Below are 26,070 nucleotides of genomic sequence, written 5' to 3' on the forward strand. Positions count from 1 at the left end.
ATTAAAAAGCAGAGACATTACTTTGTCAACAAAGGTCCGTCTAGTCAAGGCTATGGTTTTTCCAGTGGTCATGTATGGATGTGAGATTTGGACCATAAAGAAAGCTGAGTGCCGAAGATTTGATGCTTTTGAACTGTGGTATTGGAGAAGAACCTTAAGAGTCCCTTGGACTGCAAGGAGATCCAACCAGTCCATCCTAAAGGAGATCAGTCCAGGATGTTCATTGGAAGGACTGATGTTGAAGCTGAAACTCCAATACTTTGGCCACCTGATGCGAAGAGCTGACTCATTTGAAAAGACCCTGATGCTGGGAAAGATTGAGGGCAGGAGGAGAAGGGGACGACAGAGGATGAGATGGTTGGATGGCATCACCGACTCAACTGACATGGATTTGGGTGGATTCCAGGAGTTGGTGATGGACAGGGAGGCCTGGTATGCTGCAGTTCATGGGGTCGCAAAGAGTCGGACATGACTGAGTGACTGAACTGAACTAGGGAACTAAGATACCCTATGCTGCACAGAATAACCAAATAAATAAAACAAAATATCGTTAAAAAAAAAAAAAAGAATGGTCTCTGTTTGGCACATTTTTCTGAGCCAACAAGATAGCTGCTTAGGGACAAATCAGAGGTGGTCCAAGAGTGATGACATAATACCCAGAGTGGAGTTTCTCTCACCGAGGTCTGTCCACTGACTTTAGTCTAACCATTTCACTTTTTTGAATAAAACAAGGGACTTGGGTCATTTAGGCTTGATGATCTCTTTTCTCTAAAACATCTATACTGTCTGCTCACATGTATCCATACCTGCTGGTGGTGTCATAACAACTGGGACCTTGTATTCCCAGGGCAAAGAAATTTGCCCCCAAAATGCCCCAGAACCACTGCTGAAGGAAGGAATTATTGTATCCCTTCACACACTTTCAGATTCTACATTAAGATGTGTTAAAAATAAGGATTCACTGTGTCTTCTGGAGCATCTCTCCTACCTCTTATTCCCAGTGGTCATTGAGAGGAGGTGGGGAAGAGGTGGCAAGCCAAGACAGAAGATGTACTATACTACAGTGGGTTGCACGCTCCAAGCAAAAACACTGTCTTTACCAAGTGTTATGTTCACCTCTAGAGATCTCTTCAAGAAAATCAGAGATACCAAAGGAACATTTCATGCAAACATGGGCTCGATAAAGGACAGAAATGGTATGGACCTAACAGAGGCAGAAGATATTAAGAAGAGATGGCAAGAATACACAGAAGAACTGTACAAAAAATACCTTCACGACCCAGATAATCACGATGGTGTGATCACTGACCTAGAGCCAGACATCCTGGAATGTGAGGTCAAGTGGGCCTTAGAAATCATCACTATGAACAAAGCTAATGGAGGTGATAGAATTCCAGTGGAGCTATTCCAAATCCTGAAAGATGATGCTGTGAAAGTGCTGCACTCAATATGCCAGCAAATTTGGAAAACTCAGCAGTGGCCACAGGACTGGAAAAGGTCAGTTTTCATTCCAATCCCAAAGAAAGGCAATGCCAAAGAATCCTCAAACTACCACACAATTGCACTCATCTCACACGCTAGTAAAGTAATGCTCAAAATTCTCCAAGCCAGGCTTCAGCAATATGTGAACCATGAACTTCCTGATGTTCAAGCTGGTCTTAGAAAAGGCAGAGGAACCAGAGATCAAATTGCCAACATCCGCTGGATCATCAAAAAAGCAAGAGAGTTCCAGAAAAACATCTATTTCTGCTTTATTGACTATGCCAAAGCCTTTGACTGTGTGGATCACAATCAACTGTGGAAAATTCTGAAAGAGATGGGAATACCAGACCCCCTGACCTGCCTCTTGAGAAATTTGTATGCAGGTCAGGAAGCAACAGTTAGAACTAGACATGGAACAACAGACTGGTTCCAAATAGGAAAAGGAGTTCGTCAAGGCTGTATATTGTCACCCTGTTTATTTAACTTCTATGCAGAGTACATCATGAGAAACGCTGGACTGGAAGAAACACAAGCTGGAATCAAGATTGCTGGGAGAAATATCAATAACCTCAGATATGCAGATGACACCACCCTTATGGCAGAAAGTGAAGAGGAACTAAAAGCCTCTTGATGAAAGTGAAAGAGGAGAGTGAAAAAGTTTGCTTAAAGCTCAACATTCAGAAAACTAAGATCATGGCATCTGGTCCCATCACTTCATGGGAAATAGATGGGGAAACAGTGGAAACAGTGTCAGACTTTATTTTTCTGGGCTCCAAAATCACTGCAGATGGTGACTGCAGCCATGAAATTAAAGGACGCTTACTCCTTGGAAGGAAAGTTTTGACCAACCTAGACAGCATATTCAAAAGCAGAGACATTGCTTTGCCAACAAAGGTCCGTCTAGTCAAGGCTATGGTTTTTCCAGTGGTCATGTATGGATATGAGAGTTGGACTGTGAAGAAAGCTGAGCGCTGAAGAATTGATGCTTTTGAACTGTGGTGTTGGAGAAGACTCTTGAGAGTCCCTTGGACTGCAAGGAGTTCCAACAAGTCCACCCTAAAGGAGACCAGTCCTGGGTGTTCGTTGGAAGGACTGATGCTGAGGCTGAAACTCCAGTACTTTGGCCACCTCATGCGAAGAGTTGACTCATTGGAAAAGACTCTGATGCTGGGAGGGATTGGGGGCAAGAGGAGAAGGGGACGGCAGAGGATGAGATGGCTGGATGGCATCACCGACTCGATGGACATGAGTCTGAGTGAACTCGGGGAGTTGGTGATGGACAGGGAGGCCTGGTGTGCTGCGATTCATGGGGTCGCAGAGTCGGACACGACTGAGCGAGTGATCTGATCTGATCTGATGTTCACCTCTGATGTTCCAAAGCAGTAAGTCACAATGTGTACAAATATTGAATCCTTATGTTATACCCTGAAAGTAATGTTAAATGTCAATTATAGATCAATATTTTTTAAAAAGACAACAGATTAAAATTAGGAGGTTTAGATTAAAATACACACACTACTATATATAAAATAGATAACCAACAAGGACTTGCTGTATAGCACAGGGAACTATATTCAATATCTTGTAATAACGTATAATGAAGGAGAATGTAAAAAAAAAAGTGTGTATGTACACACACACACACACACACACACACATATATAAATGTGTGTATATACTCTTCTCTATAGAGAAGAGTGCAGATTCCCTGGTAGCAATATGGTACATTAAAAATACAATTTTAAAACGCAAAAGTAATTTGCAAAACTCTGTACAATATGGATCTACTTAGCTTATATAAAGATTTTCTATGCTTATACATGAAGAGAAAATTTCTGGAAGAAGATATAAGAAATTACTGATGATGATTATTTCTGAGGAGTTAAATGATGGGGTACTTTACGTTTCACTCTATACTTTCCTGTGCTGAAATTATTTGTCATAAGCATGCATGACTTTTATAATTTGTTCAATAAAATTTTTTTAAAAGACTTGTAGGCTTCCATTATATAACTTGCCTCAATAATATGCATATAAGAATTGTGTTCATGGAATTCAGGTTTCTTTTGAGCATAAGCCACCTGTTTTGCTTGCTTAGTTCTGCAATAAACCTTTATCTAGTCCCCAAAAAAAGAATTTCTCTGCAGGAGTTACTCAGATGCTTCACTCTCTGCCTGAACTAGTTGCTTAATTTCTATATGATGAATCATGGTAGAAAGAGAGAAAACAATTCCAGTTGATATATTTTAGTACTTGTAGAAAGCTGATATAAAATAGAACTACACTGCCCAACAAAGAACCCCTGTTTGGGGAAGGAAATAATTTCAATAATCATCCTTCTGCAGCATATTGATCAACTATGTATTCAGATTTCTAAGATGATCTTGATCTCTATAAGTTGCAAAATATTTATCTATTGTCTTGAACAATTTAGTTGAGAGGAGGAGTATTTTAAGTAAACATAATGGTCCATAATTTTTTCATGTATTAAAACTGAAAACATAGAGTTAACATATTTTTAGATTTGTTGTTATTTAGTTGCTAAATTATAGCCAACTCTTTTCTAATCCTATGGACTGTAGCCCACCAGGTTCCTCAGACCATGGGATTTCCCAGGTAATACTAGACTGAGTTGCCATTTCCTTCTCCAGGGAATCTTCCTGACCAGGGATCAAACCTGCATCTCCTGCATTGGCAGGCAGATTCTTTACAACTGAGCCACCTGGAAAGCCCATTTTTAGATTATTAGAGGTTAAATCATCAGGTACCCCTATAATGATTAAGAGGTATGTGAATGTGTTTTCAATAATTAGATTGCCTCATTTTCCGTTTTATTCTAAATCCCTTTCAGTGAGTGAAAGTCACTCAGTCATGTCCGACTCTTTCGACCCCATGGACTATATAGTCCATGGAATTTTCCAGGCCAGAATACTGGAGTGGATAGCCATTCCCTTCTCCAGGGGTTCTTCCCAACCCAGGAATCGAACCCAGGTCTCCTGCACTGCAGGCAGATTCTTTACCATCTGAGCCACCAGGGACACCCCTAAATCCTTAGTCTCTGGAAATACATACATAGTTTTGTTTTAGGGTTCCCTGGTGGTTCAGTCCATAAAGAAGGCACATGCAATGCAGGAGACCACCTGCAATGCAGGTTGATCCCTGGGTTGGGAAGATCCCTTGGAGAAGGAAATGGCAACCCACTCCAGTATTCTTGCCTGAGAAGTCCCATGGACAGAGGAGCCTGGTGGGCTACAGTCCATGAGGTCACAAGAGTTGGACACGACTTACTAACTAAACCACCACCACCACCACCAAATGTTTACAAATGGAGAAAGTTTTCTAAAAAGAAACTTTAGTTCCTGAACTAAGCATTAACCTTTTGCCAGGAACAAAGTATGACTGTCTTAGATTTGAGCCATAATGTTATTCATTGTTCCCAGAAACCTTTTGACTGTTACTACAAACACCTTTTATATTAGCAACATTAGAAATACACTATGAAATGCACCTAAGAATGTGTAAAAACTCCCTCTGTTAAAGAAAGACTTGAAGCAGAGAAAATTAATACAGCAGTGATCTACTTTTCAGATCCTTGAACACCATCTGCTAATATGAGTACTGAGAAAATTTCAAATGGGGGGGTTCTTGTATCATAGCCAAATTTCCACAAAATACCTTATTTTCCCAAATTCTGACCTGGGGCATTTCATCCCACAATCATCACTTCTGCCTCCCATTCAACCAGCATCTTGTCAAATCTGGCTGCAAGATTAAGTTTCCTGATTCAGAATTCAATATCGGAACCCTAAGGATATAAGATCCAAGCTGGAACATTCTGTTTAAAAAAAAAAAAAAAAAGGGATAAAATTGTTTCAACCCAGAGACCACAGTTTGCCCTGACCATCACGATGAATCATCAGGGCTGACAGAGTGAAATGAGCCTGATGTTCTTGGCTTTATTCGCGCACACTAAGCAGCATTTTACATTTGTCCCAACTCTCAACCTTTTCTCCAAAAGGTTGAAAGAGCCTTGTTTTCAAGTGTTATTTAAGGCTTATAGAATTAACTAGGTCTGTCTGAAGCAAGTTTGCCCTGCCATAGCCTAATAGTAGGTGCCTGGCTTCATTCTCGTCCGTGCTGCTCTTCAATTTTGGAGGAATATAAATGGAGATCTAAGAAATATCTACCTTTCTTGACACATATCTTCAATATCCATTAGGGCTTCTGGTACCCATGCCTCTGCATTGGTGCAATATTTGCCTCTCACTCTTAACAATGAAGTCTTTCATTAAAAAACAATAATAATCTGTGTACAAATTCTGCACTGAAAACAAAGTTTTCTCTAAAGATGCAGTTTGTTCTTTTAAAGACAGTCTACTGGAATTCTTCTGATCAAGGCTAAAAGCACCATTAATAGATATTTAATTTTTTTTAAAGTATATATGTTTAAGTTTTTAGGTGTTAGAAATAGATGTTTTCTTCTTAAAATAGCTTCTGATTAATCATGAAAAGTCAAAGTTGTAAAATATGCAGAGTTCACATCATATAAACCACCAGAAACTGTTGTATACTGTTAATAAGGTTGCTATTTCACAGCACCCAGGCAGTCATAAAAAAATCTTGTAAAAAGCTCCAGAAAAAAGTGTTTCTTAATTTTAAAATTCTTTTTCCAGTACTGTGAAGCTAATTCTTTTCCTTTCAGTTTTGTTTTTAAATTTTACAGGTCTTGTTCTAAAATACTGCTTTACTGTGTATTTACATGATCTTCTGTTGCTAGATGAAATGAAGGAAGCTCATGAAATACCTCACCAAAAAATTAAATACAGAAGCAAGTGTGTTGGTGAGTTTTCTGCTAGCATTCTGCTTTGTTTTGCTTCAGGTCTTGTCTCTCTTTCCAGTGCCCTTTGCTGCCTGGACAGCCCACAAGGATTCACTTTTCACTTATTACTCATCTGACTGACTCTGGGTTATAGTGGAAAAGAGAAGAAAAGCTGATGGAAAAATGACACTGAAGGAAGAGAGAAAAATAACAGAGCAATGCATTTAAGTAACTATGTCCTTTTCATTCAAGATGTCCAGGCATTGATTTGCATCTCTGACCTTTAGGAGGCAGGAGCTAGAAATTGTAGGAGTATCTCTTCCCACTGGAATAATCCACCCCTTGCAGGTGTACTGAAATTAGGTGAAATTCAGAATATTCTGTTGATCCTCAGTTTTCTTTCTTATTCTCTAGTTTAAAAAAATGCTGGCAAGGGAATAAGGTTACAATTTATCTAGAATCAGTACCAAGTATCAACAGCTAACCTCTCTCTTTGGAAGAAAGAGTCCTTCGTATCATGGGGGTTTTAAAGCTAGTGATAAGACAAAAAGCTGTTTTCCAAAACCAGCCATCTTGAAAGTGCTTTTAAAAATTTAGAGAGTTGTCTTTAATATAAGTAATCAGAAATGTTTTCAATCATTTTTCTGCTACTTACATATAATGGTTTTATATTTAAAAGAAGTGGAAACCTTGAAATAACAATAATATGGCCATTTACAGATGTGCTAAAGAAAATAATACAAGCATAGGGTAAACCAGGAAAGAATTTATCAAATAATAGTCAGTTTCCACCATAATCGGCTCACATTGTATAACTAGGAAGAACAAGAAAATAATAGCTAGAAAGGAAAATGAATCTTACCAAAATGTAATGACAATTTCTCACAACCTCGTCTATAAATTTGATTACAATTTTGGACCAGCTCAAGATATGATGGATCAACATAATAAATGACATGTGATCCCAGAACCAAGCTTCACCTAGTAATTTACTTTATTAGAAACACACTTCACCTACCAAAAAAAAAAAAAAAAAAGGAAGGAAGGGAATAAAGAAGAATATAAAAGCAAGCTTGAAAATATATTTAGAGCAACTGTTATTTCCCAAGTAAAACTTTGGTTACAAAATACAAATTTATTTAAAAGTTTTATAAGCTGGATTTTCTTTCAGTGTTCAAATTCAGATCATTACTCACCTTTTTGCACACTGTTTCTTCAGGTCTGATCCTTTTATATTTGCATTTTATTTCCCAACTTAATTTTCTACTCAATCAAGCATTTAAAAAAGTAACAGTTTATATGAAATCATAATGCAACTGAAAAGTGGAGTTTTTCAATATTTATAAACATGTTAGTTAACCTGTAATTTTAGTAAACAATGAAGGTGAAAAAAGAAAGATGCTTCAACTGTTGGACTAAATGCTGTTTACATAGCAAAAATGGTCAAGGAAAGAATACCTTCTTTCAATGACCTACAGAACAAGTACTATAGATTTTATACACAGGAAATATATTGCATTCAAATTTTCTTTCATAATCATTCATATTTGACATGTCTCAACAACCTCTCTCCATATTCTCGAGATATGAATCCAAAAGCTTTCAATTCTTAAGCACTAAAATAAATAAATAATACCTGAATAGTATATAGAGAAAGTTTCACTAAATCTTCTTAAAAATAGAAAAGAAAATTTAGTTTCAAAACCAGATTTCATGTGTTTCTTGTTCAGTATTATTGTGAACATTATTGTATAGTATTATTACTATACTGACAAGTTTTACTTTAAGGGACAAAATTGGCTTTGCGATTTAAACTACTGCTCAAGCAACACAGTGAACTTCAATTTTAAAATATTTTAAATATAATAAAAATTGAGTTCATCTGATAAAATATATAAAGCTAACATCAACTTTAGTCTAAGTGGAATATTGCATGAAGCATTTAAGGCTAGTTGGAAATACACAGTACAAATTCAGTTTTGTTGAGCTCCCCACTTATAAAAAGCATCCAGCACCACTCTGTAATCAGAAAGAACAATCCTTAATTAATTTGCATTTTTTCTAATAGACTATTTTCGTGGAGGAGGAAATGGCAACCCACTTCAGCATTCTTGCCGGGAGAATCCCATGGACAGAGGAGCCTGGCGAGCTACAGTCCACAGGGTTGCAAAGAGTTGACACGACTGAAGCAACTTAGTGACAGACTATTACCTATAACAGTACTCTGAAAAAGTATTATTAATTAAATCCAAATGATAATAATTACATATCTTCAAAATATGTAAATTTGTTTAAGTGAATATATCAGTTTCCCAAAAAATAGGCATTCATACCTACAAAAAAATGACTTTTTAAATGTATATGAGGGGTATGCTTGGCACCCATAAGACAGGGTTAGGTTAGCCTCAAAGTTTAATTTTTATAGAAGGGGCATGGAAAGCAGGCTCCATGGACTAAGAACAATCTGCAAGCATGTTATTTACAGGGTCCTCTCTCCCTAGGTCACCTCCATTTCATATTAGCTTGAGTATGTTCTAGGTAAGCATACTGTTCTTTAAGCATCATTAACATACTTCTGGGAACAAGGGAGGGTATAAACAAACCCACTACAAAATTGTTTTGATACTATAATATCAAAATATTTGTGTGTCTGGAAACTTCATAAGAAAAAAACACACACCGAAATACCATTAAGCCAAAAGCACCCAGTTAGCCACACTCACTCCCCTTCTAAGCTCTTAGCACACTCACAGGCCGTGGTCTCAGACAACTGCATTCACTTTCTAACGTGCCACTTCCAAACACTTTAAGTTGTCCAAATCTATCTTGGGGAAAAAAAGACCCATTTTACTGGTAAGGAAAACTACAAAAGCTTTTGATATGCTGTTAAATATGGCTTTCCCACTCTTCGCGTACTTTATCCATGTCCACTGGGAGTGCACACAGGAGCCCCTTCATCCTGCTGTCTCTGCTTCCCAGCAAACTCTTAGATCTGCCTGATACATATTTTTATCTAATTCGCCTCATCTGTTGTTTTTATTAACAACAAATTTAATAGCCTCAGTCCTGTAATATTTGCAGAAGTCAGTCTATACAAACACAGCCAAGCCTGGACCTTCAGGCCTACACATCAAGATGGCAAGCTAGCCAAGGGTCCTCTGGGGACAGCGGTGCCAGAAGTGGGTTGGACACCATGACCCGTCTGCATGAGATGAGGAAAAAAAAGAAAGAAAAAAAACCAAGAGGTGTGTAATACTGATAAACTAATCTGTCACTCAGAAGCTCAGGTCTGCAAAAAAGATGCAGTAAACACTGAATGGCCACGAGAGGTAGGAATGTGTCTTCATTTTTAAATGCTATTTAAACTCATGGTTCAGAACCTGCTTAACTGTTTAGTCTGAATTGATTTGAAAATCGTCTAAAGGTAAAATCCATCCTATACTTCCAAGGTTTAGTAAGCTTGCTAGAGATAACTATCAAAAATCCCACTTGATTTCCCCAAAACTTCATGAATGAACCAAGTTTCTTGATCTCGAGATACTAGGCAAAGAGTTTGTTCTTAAGTACTAGACTGCTTAATTGCTGGCTTGGGAAGGTAAGGCCTTGGGGGGAAGGCACGTAGGAACAATATCTCTTCCAGGTAGCCCTTGGCACTCCCCAGAGCTGGATCTTGACCAGCAACACAGAGAAGTCTCCTCGTCCCCTCCAGTGGAAGCATCTAGAAATGTGATTCCAGAGATGAATGAAAAAACCTGAAGAACTGTTTCATGGAATCTTTCTGAAAGGAAAATATCATTGAAAACGAGTGATTTGCTTTTCCAACTCAAAGCCATGTAGGAACAGAACTCAGACCAGAAGGAAAAATAAAAGGACAAAAATAATTATTATTTCAGTATGTATTTGAGAAGGAACACTCACAAACATTTGTATCATCAACTGAAACTGCTTCACACCTGGTGAGTAGGGAAAAGATGATATTGAAATCAAAAGCAGAAAAATAAACCATCTCTTTCTGATTATGAGTCACTGAAAAGCAAGGAAAATTGTTTTCACATTCTTGTCCTTATTGTTAGAAGTAGTGGTTTGAGTCAGTATTATTATCTGTGCTATAACAATTAAAAGGAAATAATTTCAAATCTGGATATCATCTTTCTTTTTATAGCTATAGATATCAGTTCAATTAGGTTTTCTGATTTTTGTGATATGCATATGGGACAGGATGCTATCTTTCTTTTCTTTTGAATATTACTGTTTCAGTTTCCAAAAAATAGTGTTTCAGTTTCTGAACTAAAAATGTACAAACCATTTTTAGTACAGAAAATTTTACAACCTTCAGAATAATTGCTTTTATAATTTACTAGTTGGACATAAGTATCTGAGTTTTTATAAAATAATTTATGAGAAATGAAATCCTCAGAAAAAAATTGGCTATTTTGATGCAACTGTTTAGTAGGTATCCATAACAAATAATTAACGTATATAGTTTCTGGACACACGTAAAAGCCTTTAAAAATCATTTGAAGTACATACAAAATCCAGAGTGCTGTAGTAAGAACAACCAATATGAAATTCTGACACATTAGAAGTTTAAGTCTGATATCTGTAAAGTATATGCCATTTCCTATTTTTCAGTATGTTCTTGAAACTTTTAAAAATATACACATCAGCAATTAATTCCGATAAACAATATCAAATAACAAATTAGAAGTATCTCTTCTGTTTGTTTTAACCAAGCTTTCTTTTCCCAACTAAGGGAAATATATACAAAAGGAAATGTTTCATATTGGGTACTGAAACACAGTAATTTTGCACAGTATTAAGATCATACTATGATCTACAGAAGTGAGAACATGCTTGCCAATCAACAAGTTTTATTTAGCAGGACAAGACAGTTATCTATTTTAACAAGTATGTATTTATTTCCACATGGCACCATTACTTTAGGTATATTTCACACACCTGCTTGCTCATCAGTGACCACTGAAATGGGTATTAACAGTATATAAAATCAGTCTTTACATATTTTTTTCTGACAAATATATGCCCAGAGACGTCACTCTATTTATGTCTGTATAACAAAAACCAACTGGAAAGTTTTAAAAAATACTGTTCTGTTCAAGCAGTTATCTACCGCTTTTAAAATAGTGTGAACCTGTGGAAACATGGTATTATATATCTGACATTTTCCTTGTAAAATGCATTATGAAGCATGCTGGTATTAATAAACCATGTGCCTTCAGACCTCTAAAGTGCTTTGCTATAATTCTGTTGAAAACACAGTAAGATGGTATATTTCCTTCCATGCTATTAACATACAGCAAACAAATTTTAGGTCATCACCTCACCAGCCTGTCTTGATTGGAAAGTGTGCAAAAATATGAAAAGGAAAAAAGAAAAAAACTTTTAGGAGTTCATAAATATTCGTAACCATATTCTGATTTATGAGTTAACAGCTCATAAGTAAGCAGAGATGAAACTCGGAAAAATTTTGGTCAAAAATACATTACAAAAAAACCCAGAAAGGAACCACATATATTCCCTTTTTCCTCACCCCACCCCCATCACAGTCAGAAAAATCACCCTTCTTTTGCAGCAGGGCACTCTCATCCCTCTCGTCCCTTCCGTTATTGGAAGGCAAATGAAAATACAACGACCCTTTCCTCTTCTGATTTACCTCAGGACGCAAACATTTACACACAAACAGAAACTACCGATTTCACAGAAAGCACCAAAACAGAAAAGAGCAAGACTCACTGACCCATTTGGAAGACAAAGACGACAGAACGGGAAAGCTCTAAAAATCAGCTTGTGAGGCCTCTGAGAGATATTCTTCTGGCATTTCATCACAGCAGCCCCAGACCAGTTCACCTCCCTGGATACAGGGAGGAGGCACTAAATAGAGCTGTTTATTAAAGCTGTTGTGTGGATTGCATTAGGAGGCGCGGGCAGACCACCTGGACCTTTCAGACTGTGGCAGTGTTTAATTTGCAGCTTGCCCCTCTGCAGCGGCCAAGACCACTACATACATCTCCCAGGCTCGATCACACACTATCTGGGTTGGGAGTAAAGGCACGTGCATTTATGTATTTATATTTTCCATACAGCAAGGGAGAGAGAGCGAGAAAGAGCGACAGAAGACAGTCCAAATCAAGATATTTAACAGAAAATTGTTAACTACTACCGAGAAAACATACTACTTTATTCTCTTCTCACTTTCTTTCAGAGATTACTATCTCTCAACAGAAAATAAATTCTAAAATATATATATTTTTAAACATTCAGGCCAAAGGATAAATTCAATTTGTTCTCTGCTTTTTTTTTTTTTTTGGTGGTTGTATTAGTTTGGGTTTGTAAGCATTGCATTGAAGTTTGAAGCTGAGCTCTCCTGGCTAGATTTTAATGGGTGCCTTTTCCCTTTCGCACTTTCAGCGCTACGCTGGCAGGTAGCTGAAGATACAGATAGAAAGATGGTACTGTAAATATGAATTATGTGAATCATATGGTGAGATCCTTGTGGAAAAAAGGGGAGTTGAGAAATGGCTGACTCCATACCTGACCAATTACAGCTTGCATGGTCCCCGTGTCCTGCTGGGCTGAGAGATCGCAATCCATCATATGTTGTCTTTGAAAAGGAGAATGGGGGTTTCTGGCATGCATCTGTCAATCAACTTCTGTACTCACAACCATCACCAAAAGCAAAGGGGTGGGGGGGAGTCAAGCTGCTCCACCAAATAGGATGAAACTGTCATGTGACCTCCGGCAGACACACACACACACACACACACACACACACACACACATTCACTACCTCCATAGAGCGTAAGAATTTTCTGTAGATATGAAATGACATTGACAAATATCCAATACCAAGTAAATAAAGTGAGACAAACAGCTATTCACCAAACACAAAACATTGGCTGTAATCTTCTATTAAAGATTTAACAAACCTAAGAGGATTTTTTTAATGCTCTGGAAACCTATGTTTTAAAACAAAAACAAAATTAACTATTTCATGTGCTAATTGAGACTTTGTTATCTATACTACCATATGATTTTTTTTTCAATAATTCCTTACCCTATATCTCTTAACTTATCCCTAATGATTTTATCTTCAGATTCTCAAAGCGGTCTTTTGATACTATTCAGTAATCTCTACAGTTTTATATAATGTCACCTTTATGGAAAAGGGTGGGTTGTTAACCATCGAATAACACAGATACCTTGCTATTTGTTGACTGAAAATGCATATACACTATCACCAGTGTAAACTGTGATGACCATGCCTATAAAATATTCCAAGTGTGTAGAAAGTAGCTGTTCATCCTTAAAAGGTTAGGAAATTATTTACTTGCAAGTCATCTAAACTGGTAAAACATACAAGTAGTGATAAATATTTTAAGTAGTGACAAGTAGTGACAAAAAATTAAATGAAAACTCATTTTCATTTAATTTAAGCTATTTGATTCCACACACCCTAGGATAAGATTATTGATGTATTATGAGTCAGCTGTTGTAAGAGCGACCTAGAAGTTATTTAACCCTTTCAGGATTAAGATCAGAACCTGATTTTCAAGACAATCTGACAGATACTGCAAAATTGCTCTTTGAATATCCAAAAGCATAAATAGTATCCATTGATTTGGTGGCTTTGTGGAGTTAACATTTGCATTTGGCTACTTTTTAAACTTAAGTTCATTAGTTGGTGTACTCTAACTTTTCAAAAAATTTTACAGAAATACTTTGTATTATTAAAATGGGTATATATTTTCAAGGTTCAAATCTAACGTTAAGCTTGAAAGGTAGAGGAGTATTGAGAAATGCTTAACAACAGAATACATATTATTATGTATATTATAACATTGTATCGTTGCTTGAAAATTAAATAAAATGAACTTCAAGTAAGGAAAGAGAAAAAAAAAAACAACTTGCGACATATTTAAAGAAAGCTTTAGGAGGGAAGAACTAAGGATTGAAATCTCATGGACTTCTAATTAAGAGTTGCCCCACAATATAAAGATTTACACACACACACACACACACCCTTAAATGTGCATCCCCAAAGGAAAAAGAAATTGCACCAACTGGGTAGCCCTCCTAGGAACTGACGACAAGGAAGGTTCTCCTAGACAAGATTAAAATGCACAGACCGCCGCTGACACCCTTCTCTGCCCGCGGAGACACGGACACACCCGGGTATTTGTGCAGCCACCCCAGATCAGACGCCGCTCGCGCGCGGGTCGCCACCTCCGGCTGCGCAGGGGAGGCGGGGACAGCGCCCCCCACCCCCGCGCCCGGAAATCAGGGCGGGGGGCGCCGTGAGACCCGCGAAGGCTGCGCCAAACTTGCCCAAAGCCTGCGGGCTCGCAGAAGCCAGGTGGGGTGCGGCCGCTCCTGGCGTCGCCTTCATGGGACAGGAGAACAGAGACACACCGACAGGCAAACAGGGAGCGTGGCGGGCCTGGAAAGTTGCAGAGAACCGTCTGAGCCAAGTGGGGGATGGGCTGCCGCCCCCACCTCTGCAACGCAGCCGGTGTCCTCTCGTTGCCACCTCCCTGCAGGCTCAACCTTCCCCTAGGATGGAAACTTCCTGGACAGTTTGGCTGGACTTGGGGTGGGGGACAGGCTACTGAGGCCAAAGACTCCCTTTGAAGCTCTGGGTTGGCGTAGAGACAATTGTTTGCTTAACGCTCCGGACCTTCTGACCTGTGTTAATTACCGTAATTACTCTCCATCGCGGAGGGAGCTCTGAGCCAGGCAGACACTTGACATTGTGTTCACTAAGGCCACAACAACTCAGTGAGGCAGGGACAGTCATTCCCATTTTACAGATGAGCACAAAAAGACATAGCTCCTCAAGATTAACAGCGACATGATTTAAACCTGCGCTAAATCCAAAGATGGAGCTTTTCATATGAAATCAGAGGGTGGGGTTACCTTCAAAATGAGGGTTACCATATGTACAGTACAGACTCATTCAACAAATATTTATGGAACCTGTGCTATCTGTCACGTGCTGTGTTTAGTGCTGGAGATATGGCAAAACGTAGTTCCTCAGGGGTCTTACATTCTAGTGTTAGTACAGAAACTTGTCAGATAATCACAGGAATTTTAAATTATTCTGAGAGTGATGGAAGACAGCAAAACCGTATTAGCAAAACCTGTATCAAAAACATTGACCTAGTCGTGGGTGTATAGGTTGAGCAAAGGGGAATTAAGCAATTAACTTGAAATAAAGTAAAATTGAAAAAAATTTCAGGGAAAGGGAGAAAGGGCATGATGGAGTAAACATTCTCTGTAGAAGAAATGTGCAAAAGGTGTTGGAGGATTGTGGCTTATTGGAGGAGCTTTAAGCAGACTTTCTACCTTGATTGGATCGCAGACTGGAAGGGAAAGGAAAACTGGAAGCAAAGAACAGAAGCACTTAGGGTCTCTTAGGTATGGAAGATTCTTTACCCAAGCCAGGAGCACTGTGAAGGCACTGAGACTATTTTAGCAATGTCTCACACTTTAATTTTGAAAGATGTCTCTGGCAATAGTGTGGAAAGTTAGGGCTGGGGCTGGGATAATAAAAGTGGATTTGGTGAGACTAGTTAGATGTAGGGCGGCGGTGCTGGTGTTGCAGGGAACTACATGATTTCAAGATGAGAGGTGAAATTCACAGAACTTGATGACTGACTGATGGTGGAACTTGAAGGAACAAGAGATGTCTTTCTGGATTGCACAAATGTACAGTGGGTGATGCCATTTGCTGAGCTAGGGAATCAGAAGGAAAAGCAGGTTGGAGAAGGACGGTAAGGATTATACTTCTAGTTTTAAGTTGTTTTTTTTGTTTTGTTTTGTTTTTTCTGGCTTTGCCATGAAGCATGTGGGTCTTAGTTCTCGGAGTAGGGGTTGAACCTGTGCCCCCTGCGTTGGGAGCGTGGAGTCCTAACCATTTGACCACAAGGGAAGGTCCCTGAATCATAATTTTAGTTTGAGATTTATTTTCACTGCAATCTTCAGGTTAAGAATGATTATCCCCTTTTTCTGATGATAAGTCTAGGAATTTGAGAGATGACACTACTTGACCATGGTCAGGCAGCAGAAGGGAAGGTTCATCTGGGGGAAATCCAGGTTCTTGACATCTGCATTAGACTGCTTTGGAATGAGTTGGTGGGTCTGGGTTGCCCAGCAGATTAAAATTTTCCTACCAGGAAACCAAGGTAAAATTGATAACTAGAACTGTTCTTAAGAGTTCCCACAAGGACAAGTCTCCAGATGACACGAAAGGCATCTTTGGTATAAAAGATTGGTTGAGATGCTAGACCTTGCTCAAATAAAAACTGGAGGACAGAGCTTCAGGCCTAGCATGGCAAGGAAAGAAGAATGTAAAAATAAAAAAGCCAGTTTTGAGTTATTCAATTAAAAGCTTCTGTTAATGTTTAGTCACCAAGTCCTGTCGAACTCTTTTTCAACCCCATGGACTGTAGTTGGCCAGGCTCCTCTGTACATGGGATATCCCAGGGAAAAATACTAGAGTGGGTTTTCATTTCCTTCTCCAAGGACCCTCCTAACCCAGGAATCAAACCTGTGTCCCCTGCATTGCAGGCAGATTCTTTGCCACTGAGCCACCTGGGAAGCCCCAACAGCTTCTATTTAGCATCACCAGTAAGATTTCCTGTTAGGTCCTTGAAAAGGTCAGTTTTCATTCCAATCCCTAAGAAAGGTAATACCAAGAATGTTCAAACTACTGCACAATTGCACTCATCTCACACACTAACAAAGTAATGCTCAAAATTCTCCAAGCTAGGCTTCAACATTATATGAACCAAGAACTTCCAGATATTCAAGCTGGATTTAGAAAAGGTGGAGGAACCAGAGATCAAATTGTCAACATCCACTGGATCATAGAAAAAGCAAGATAATTCCAGAAAAACATCCACTTCTGCTTCATTGACTACGCTAAAGCCTTTGACTGTGTGGATCACAGCAAACTGGAAAATTCTTAAAGAGATGAGAATACCAGACCAGCTTACCTGTCTCCTGAGAAATCTGTGTGCAGGTCAAGAAGTAACGGTTAGAACCGGACATGGAACAACAGACTGGTTCTGTTGGGAAAGGAGTACATTAAGGCTATATATTGTCACCCTGCTTATTTAACTTATATGCAGAGTGTGAAATGCCAGCCTGGATGAAGTACAAGCTAGAATCAAGACTGCTGGGAGAAATATCAATAACCTCAGATAGGGCTTCCCTCATAGCTCAGTAGGTAAAGAATCTACCTGTAATGCAGGAGATCTGGGTTCGATTCCTGGGTTGGGAAGATCCCCTGGAGAAGGAAATGGCAACCCACTCCAGTATTCTTGCCTGGAGAATCCCATGGACAAGAGGGCCTGGCAGGCTACAGTCCACAGGGTCGCAATAGTCAGACATGACTTAGCGACTAAACCACCACCACCACCACATGCAGGTGACACCACCCTTATGGCAGAAAGCAAAAAGAAACTGGGGAAACTCTTGATGAAAGTGAAAGAGGAGAGTGAAAAAGCTGGCTTAAAACTCAACATTCAGAAAACTAAGATCATGGCATCCGGTCCTATCACTTTATGGCAAATAGATGGGGAAACAATGGAAACAGTGACAGACTTTATTTTCTTGGGCTCCAAAATCACTACAAATGGTGACTGCAGCCATGAAATTATAAGACGCTTGCTCCTTGGAAGAAAAGCCATGACCAACCTAAGCAACATATTAAAAAGCACAGACATTACTTTGCCAACAAAGGTCCGAATAGTCATAGCTATGGTTTTTCCAGTAGTCATGTATGGATGTGAGGGCTGGACCATAAAGAAGGCTGAGTGCCAAAGAATTGATGCTTTTGAACTGTGGTGTTGGAGAAGACTCTTGAGAGTCCCTTGACTGCAAGGAGATCAAACCAGTCAATCTTACAGGAAATCAGTCCTGAATATTCATTGGAAGGACTCATGCTGAAGCTGAAGCTCCAATACTTTGGCTATCTGATGCAAAGAACTGACTCCTTAGAAAAGACCCTGATGCTGGGAAAGACTGAAGGCAGGAGGATAAGGGGATGTCAGAGGATGAGATAATTGGATGGCATCACTGACTCGAAGGACATGAGTTTGAACAAGCTCTAGGAATTGGTGATGGACAGGGAAGCCTGGCGTCCTGCAGTCCACAGAGTCACAAAGAGTCAGACATGACTAAGCTACTGAAGTGAACTGAACTGAACTGGGAGGTACTCTGGGTAATACAGAGACTTGAATAACATCTGCTTCTTGACATTCAAAGATTCTTAATTTAGCAGGTAACACACACATATGTAAATGACTTAAATACAGCACAAATTGCTGTTTAAAAAATAAACTAAATGCATAAGGAAGTTTATCTCTGGGGGTTGTTTGATTCTATTTGGTGGAAGATTCTTACAGTTTTAGCTGCCATAACATAAAGGTTTGGGTCAGAATCTCCTCCAGCCATTACCTCTGACTGGTCTTCAGAAAGTGGCCACTCCTCTGTGTTTTGAGTTTCTCATCTCGTAACTCCTTAAGGTCACTGTAAAAATGTGGGGAGATAATGTCCTGTGAGAGCTTATTGAGTTATATTCTGTAGGTACCCAGCCAATGTTAGTGATTTTCCCATATGGAAGGAATATAGGAAGGCAGGAAAGATGAATTCTTCACCACCATGAAGATGGTGGAAGGATTTTGATTATGATATAAACAGAGGGTATCTTCTATTTGGGGCAAAGGGAAGAGCATGAGAAAAATCATCTGTTCCTGTCAGTGTGGGTGTCAGATGCTTTTAAGGTTAAAACAATGGAAAACAAATGGAGAGGGGCAGAAAGTATTTCAGTTAATTTTTACTCCCAGGTTCACAAACAAATTTAGGAAAGAAAATTCCTGAAGTGAAATGTTCATCATTACCATCACCTCTTCTGCTTTCCCCTCTCCCCACCAAATTTTCATAAAATGATACTTTTCCAATCCTGTAAGACCCCTTCTTGCATCACAGATCATCTAGACATGACAATTTCCCAATAGCCCCAACATCTGATACTATCTGGTATATAAGACAACAACAGGTCACCAAAAATCAGACTCAATCTCCAACTTCTCAGGAAATGAAATAGAGATGTCCAAATTTCTTTTTTTTTAATTGAAGTATAGTTGATGTACAATATTATATACCTTCCAGGTGTACAATATAGTGATTCACAATTTTTAAGGTTATGGATAGTTATTATCAAATATTTATAGTTATTATAAAATATTGTTTATATTTCCCAATATGTCCTAAATTTCTTAATGACTAAAATCCTATGGATACTGAGAGATAAATACCATATAGGGAATCAACATAAAATAGAGGTTTTGGTTATCTGTTTTTCAGTAAATCTTCTGCAGTGTTTAAAGGGAGAAGAGATAATGTAGCTGAGGTCTGCAAGAATCAAGAGAAGAAAACATTCAAAAAGTCACCAGGAAGAATCCACTCCTGCTCAGTCTATTTCCACTGATGCCATCACAACATGCTGGTTTACTTCATTTCTGTACTACCTTCCTTTTCTCTCTGTTAAGACTTGTTCTTTCTCTTGCTAATTGTTTCTTCATTTGTTACAGTTTTAATTTTGTTTGTTTGTTTGTTTGTTTCTCTCCTACTCTTTGCTTTTTATTCTTCCGCTTTCTGGCCTAAATGTTTCTCCACTATTAATAGTTTATTTTTTTTCACCAGATCTCCCAACTCTTGTTCTTGTTACATGTCCACGTGACTTCAATCTTCTTCCTAGAGTATGAATCATGACAGAGCATCCTCTAGAGTATGCCTCACCATGTGGCTGTTTCAGGATTTTCAGGGCTGATGTAGGAACCAGGATAACAGTTAGACAAGAGATAGTATGGTGGAGTTATATATACATAGTCAAGGCATCTCATGGACCTTCTTTGTAGTCTTTAGTTCACTCTCTTTTGATTCATCTTGTACCTCTTTTTCAAGGTTAGGTTTTCCTGAAAATTTCATTTGGCACCATCAGCCTTTGAAATGAGCCATTCCCTTCTCTCTTTGCACTTTTCTCCCTAATATCACATTTTTGCCTCCACTTTTAAGTTTTGTAGATCATTTCTCTGGAATAGTGTTTTCAATCATTTTCCCTAAGCATTCTCAACATTAGATGAATTTTACTTCCACAGTTCCTTGAGCAGTATAGCGACTCTGTATACCCTGGGATCTTTTGTTGTTATTTTCATATTTCTGAGGAAATTGAAGACAGGAAAAATACCAAAAGCAGAATGAGTATTTTTAAAAGAGAACAGGGGGAAGAGGAAAACCTACACAACAAGACCTAGAGAGTATAGGATCCAGAGTGGTTTGGCTTGCTGAGCCAAACACCATCAGTCATGAGGACCTGTGATTTTTTTTTTTTTTTTTTCACAACATAGCTTGGAATCATTATTTTTCCCTGAGAGACAATGACAAGATTTTGCCTTTAAACTGAGTAGCTAAGAAGTTCAACACCGTGTTGTCTGGGCAAGAATGGCCCGTGAATATACTGATGTACAATCAGAACTTCAGCCTTGTTACCTTTTCTACCAAGTGACCATCCTCAATAAAAACAGAAAAATCCAGGCAAGGGAGCCAAGATCCTTTAGTTTCCATTTTCCCCTTTCATGAAATGCTTTGGTTACAGTTATGCATTTTGGTCTTCCAGAATATATTTCTTCTGCCTGAACCTCCTTGGAAAAAGAGCATTAGAATGCACTTGGATTTCACTGTACTATCTGCAGTTTTGCTGTCTGAGCCCAATGCTAACACAAAGTTTCTCATGAAAATTTTCCATGGTGGTGCAAACACACACTTTGTTTCCTTATAGAAGGCAATGGCACCCCACTCCAGTACACTTGCCTGGAGAATCCCAGGAACGGGGGAGCCTGGTGGGCTGCCGTCTGTGGGGTCTCACAGAGTCAGACACAACTGGAGTGACTTAGCAGCAGCAGCAGCAGCAACAATGCACTAAGGGGACTTTTTCCTCTTTACTTCATGGCTATAGCTCCACATGTATGTCAAAGCTAAATACAACTGTCCATTTATTCTGAATATCAGTAGGTTCACAGAATTTCTTCACCTGACTTCTATTGATTGATTGATTTTACTTTTCAGCAACACTACACAGTATGTGAGATTTTAGTTCCCTGACCAGGGATGAAAGCCACGCCCCCTGCAGTAGACACGTAGAAGAATCTTAACTGCTGGAGCTCCAGGGAAGTCCTGGTTCACAGCATTTTAACCCAAACCTGGTTCCACTTTTTCAAAGACAAGCACTTTTTAAATGATATCTGCAAAGAACTAGTTTTATTAAAAGAACTTCACATACAGCTCTAACTTTTCTATCCTGGCTTTCTCCATCATCATCAATAACCATAACCATAGTAAAAATAGAAAACATGGAGAGGGAGTCTCAAGCTATAATTCAGTCTGAGGACTCTAGAGGGTCTCTGAGACCCTTCTTGGGGGTCCGCAAGGTCAAAACTTTTTCACATAATAATAAACTGAGATTTGCCTTTTTCACTCTCGTTTTCTGAAGAGAGCACGTGGAATTTTTCCAAGGCTTCTTGATGTGTGATTTATAGCAGGTTGGATGCAGAAGCAGGTATGGTTCCAAGTCTCTTATAGAAAGCCAGATGTGTCCCAGGTGAACAAAAATGTAAAGTAATGCCACTCTTCTCACTAATTTTGGGGGGAAAATGAAGTTATTTTCTCATTTAAAAATTATATTATCATGTAATTATTTTAAATGACCTCATAAATAAACCTTTTTAAGGTTTCTTGGCTTTAATTTCTAATGTAGTAAATATTGATAAATATAACCCATAAACACAAAAGCTGAGGTGGGGGGATGGGTGCTAAACAATTTTATAATAGTGTCAAGAGGTCCTAAGATTAAAAAGTTTGTGAATGGCAGACATAATACAGTGTTTAATATATGCCATGTACTTCCCTAAAGCACTTTATATGCGTTAACACATTTAATCCTCACATTGACCCTAGAAGGTAAATATTTTTATCTTGACTTTACAAATAAGGACACTGATTGCAATATTTTATTGGCTATTATATCTTCTTTGGGAAAATGTCTATTCAGGTCCTTTGTCTATTTTTAAATTGATTCAGTTTTTTGTCAAAATTCTTTATGTATTCTGGATATCAATCTGTTATTAGATCTATCACTTGCAAATATTTTTCTCATTCTGCAGGCTGTCTTTTGAGAATCTTTGCATTTATACTAGTCAATTAAATTCTGCAACTCAATAGCAAAAAAAAAAAAAAATCCAATTTAAAATGAGCAAAGGACCTGAATAGACATTTTTTCCCCCAAAGAATATATATGAATGGCCGACAAGTACATGATAAGGTGCTCGGGATCACTAATCATAAGGGAAATGCAAATGAAAACCACAATAAGATATCACATCAGGTCCATTAGAATGGTTTTCATTAAAAAGACAAGAGGTAAATGCTGGTGAGGATGAGGAGAAAAGGGAAACTTTGTGCTCTGTTGGTGCAGCCACTGGAAAACAGTATGGAGAGTCATCAAAAATTAAAAATAGAACAACCACATGATGGAGCAATTCTACTTCTGGGAATGTATCTGCAGGAAATTAAATCATGATATTGAAGAAATATTTGTATCCCCATGTTCATTATTTACAGTAACCAAGATATTAAAGCAATCTAAGTGTCTATCAGTGGATGAACAAATATCTGGGTTTTACTCTAGAATACTCTAGCCAAGAAAGCAGAAAGGATTTAACAAAACAAGTCTGGTAGGGAGGATGTTTGTTGAAATTGGATGGTAACTTACTCAGAAGTTACTTGTTTTCTTTGATTTTGTATATTTCTGCAATTTTTCCTAATAAAAAGTAACAAAAGCAAAGTCTCTTAGCAAAGCACTAAATTTAAATAAAGACTAAAACTTTTCAAATAGACATATGAAAATGGTCACCTACAAAAGAGTTTTATTCTGAAATTTTAAATGGCAAGAAATCATGGGGAAATAAATGTCTATAATGTTGAAGAAAATCTAATGCAACTTACCCAGTAGAGAGATAAAAGCCAATAAAATATAATCCATTTAATAGGAAACAGGAAAGAAATAAAATATGAAAGAAACACAATGTAAGTATAAAGCAAAATATTCAAGTGTGAAATAAACTTGTATATTGAAAAGTTTAAAACACAAACCAGGCAACATGGGAGGAAATTGGAACTATTTGCATTATGATGAGAATATAATTTGGAGAAAATTAATACTTTGTCAAATTGAAGAACTAAAGATGTGTATTGACCTTCAAATTGACCCTCTTGTAGAAGTCTACTCTGGAGAAAATCTCACATCCATATGTGCTTAAGGAAACATATAAACAGATATTTATTCCATAACCACTTACAATTGTAGAAGACATAGAAAATCTTCAGTAGGAGAATAGACAAACTGAGGTATATGTATACTATAGAATGCTATACAACAGTTTAATTGACCAAAATAGATCATCATGGAAAAACTTTTTAAAAGGTAGTATTTGGTTGAAAAAGAAAAAAAAAAAAAGCTGCAATTTTAATGCATGTAACAGAAGCCGGGAGGACCCCATGCCCGAAGGGCGGCGGCCAAGAGGAGTTACCCCACATCCGAGGTCAGGGGCAGCGGCCAAGAGTACCAGACTGCAACGGCGCAGGAACGGCCGAGAGGAGCTACCCCGCGTCCGAGGTCAGGGGTGGCAGACGGGAGGAGATACCCCATGCCCCTAAGCCCGAGGCCAGGGGCGATGGGCGGGAGGAGCTACCCAATGCCCCCATGCCTGAGGCCAGGGGCAGTGGCCAGGAGGAGCAACCCCATGCCCAAGGCCAGGGGCGGTGGCCGGGAAGACCAACCCCACGTCCAAGGAGCCGTGGCTGCGTGGGTGCAGGAGGGCCTAGAGGAGCTATCCCACATTGAAGGTCAGGAAGGGTGGCAGTGAGGAGATACCCCTCGTCCAAGGTAAGAAGCAATGGCTGTGCTTTGCTGGAGCAGCCGTGAAGAGATACCCCACGCCCAAGGTAAGAGAAACCCAAGTAAGACAGTAGGTGTTGCAAGAGGGCATCAGAGGGCAGACACACTGAAACCATACTCACAGAAAACTAGTCAATCTAATCACACTAGGACCACAGCTTTGTCTAACTCAATGAAACTAAGCCATGCCCGTGAGGCAACCCAAGACGGGCAGGTCATGGTGGAGAGATTTGACAGAATGTGGTCCACTGGAGAAGGGAATGGCAAGTCACTTCAGTATTCTTGCCTTGAGAACCCCATGAACAGTATGAAAAGGCAAAATGATAGGATACTGAAAGAGGAACTCCCCAGGTCAGTAGGTGCCCAATATGCTACTGGAGATCAGTGGACAAATAACTCCAGAAAGAATGAAGGGATGGAGCCAAAACAAAAACAATACCCAGCTGTGGATGTGACTGGTGATAGAAGCAAGGTCCGATGCTGTAAAGAGCAATATTGCATAGGAACCTGGAATGTCAGGTCCATGAATCAAGGCAAATTGGAAGTGGTCAAACAAGAGATGGCAAGAGTGAATGTCGACATTCTAGGAATCAGCAAACTGAAATGGACTGGAATGGGTGAATTTAACTCAGATGACCAATATATCTACTACTGTGGGCAGGAATCCCTCAGAAGAAATGGAGTGGCCATCATGGTCAACAAAAGAGCCTGAAATGCAGTACTTGGATGCAGTCTCAAAAATGACAGAATGATCTCTGTTAGTTTCCAAGGCAAGCCATTCAATATAACAGTAATCCAAGTCGATGCCCCAACCAGTAACGCTGAAGAAACTGAAGTTGAACGGTTCTATGAAGACTTACAAGACCTTTTAGAACTAACACCCAAAAAGGATGTCCTTTTCATTATAGGGGACTGGAATGCAAAAGTAGGAAGTCAAGAAACACCTGGAGTAACAGGCAAATTTGGCCTTGGAATACAGAATGAAGCAGGGCAAAGACTGGTAGAGTTTTTCCAAGAAAATACACTGGTCATAACAAACACCCTCTTCCAACAACACAAGAGAAGACTCTACACATGGACATCACCAGATGGTCAACACTGAAATCAGATTGATTATATTCTTTGCAGCCAAAGATGGAGAAGCTCTATACAGTCAGCAAAAACAAGACCAGGAGCTGACTGTGGCTCAGACCATGAACTCCTTATTGTCAAATTCAGACTGAAATTGAAGAAAGTAGGGAAAACCACTAGACCATTCAGGTATGACCTAAATCAAATCCCTTATGATTATAGAGTGGAAGTGAGAAATAGATTTAAGGGCCTAGATCTGATAGATAGAGTGCCTGATGAACTATGGAATGAGGTTCGTGACATTGTACAGGAGACAGGGATCAAGACCATTCCCATAGAAAAGAAATGCAAAAAAGCAAAATGGCTGTCTGGGGAGGCCTTACAAATAGCTGTGAAAAGAAGAGAAGTGAAAAGCAAAGGAGAAAAGGAAAGATATAAACATCTGAATGCAGAGTTCCAAAGAATAGCAAGAAGAGATAAGAAAGCCTTCTTCAGCGATCAATGCAGAGAAATAGAGGAAAACAACAGAATGGGAAAGACTGGGGATCTCTTCAAGAAAATCAGAGATACCAAAGGAACATTTCATGCAAAGATGAGCTCGATAAAGGACAGAAATGGTATGGACCTAAGGGAAGCAGAAGATATTAAGAAGAGATGGCAA

This window comes from Bubalus bubalis, chromosome 8 (genome assembly GCF_019923935.1).
Source record: "Bubalus bubalis isolate 160015118507 breed Murrah chromosome 8, NDDB_SH_1, whole genome shotgun sequence".
NCBI lineage: Eukaryota > Metazoa > Chordata > Mammalia > Artiodactyla > Bovidae > Bubalus > Bubalus bubalis.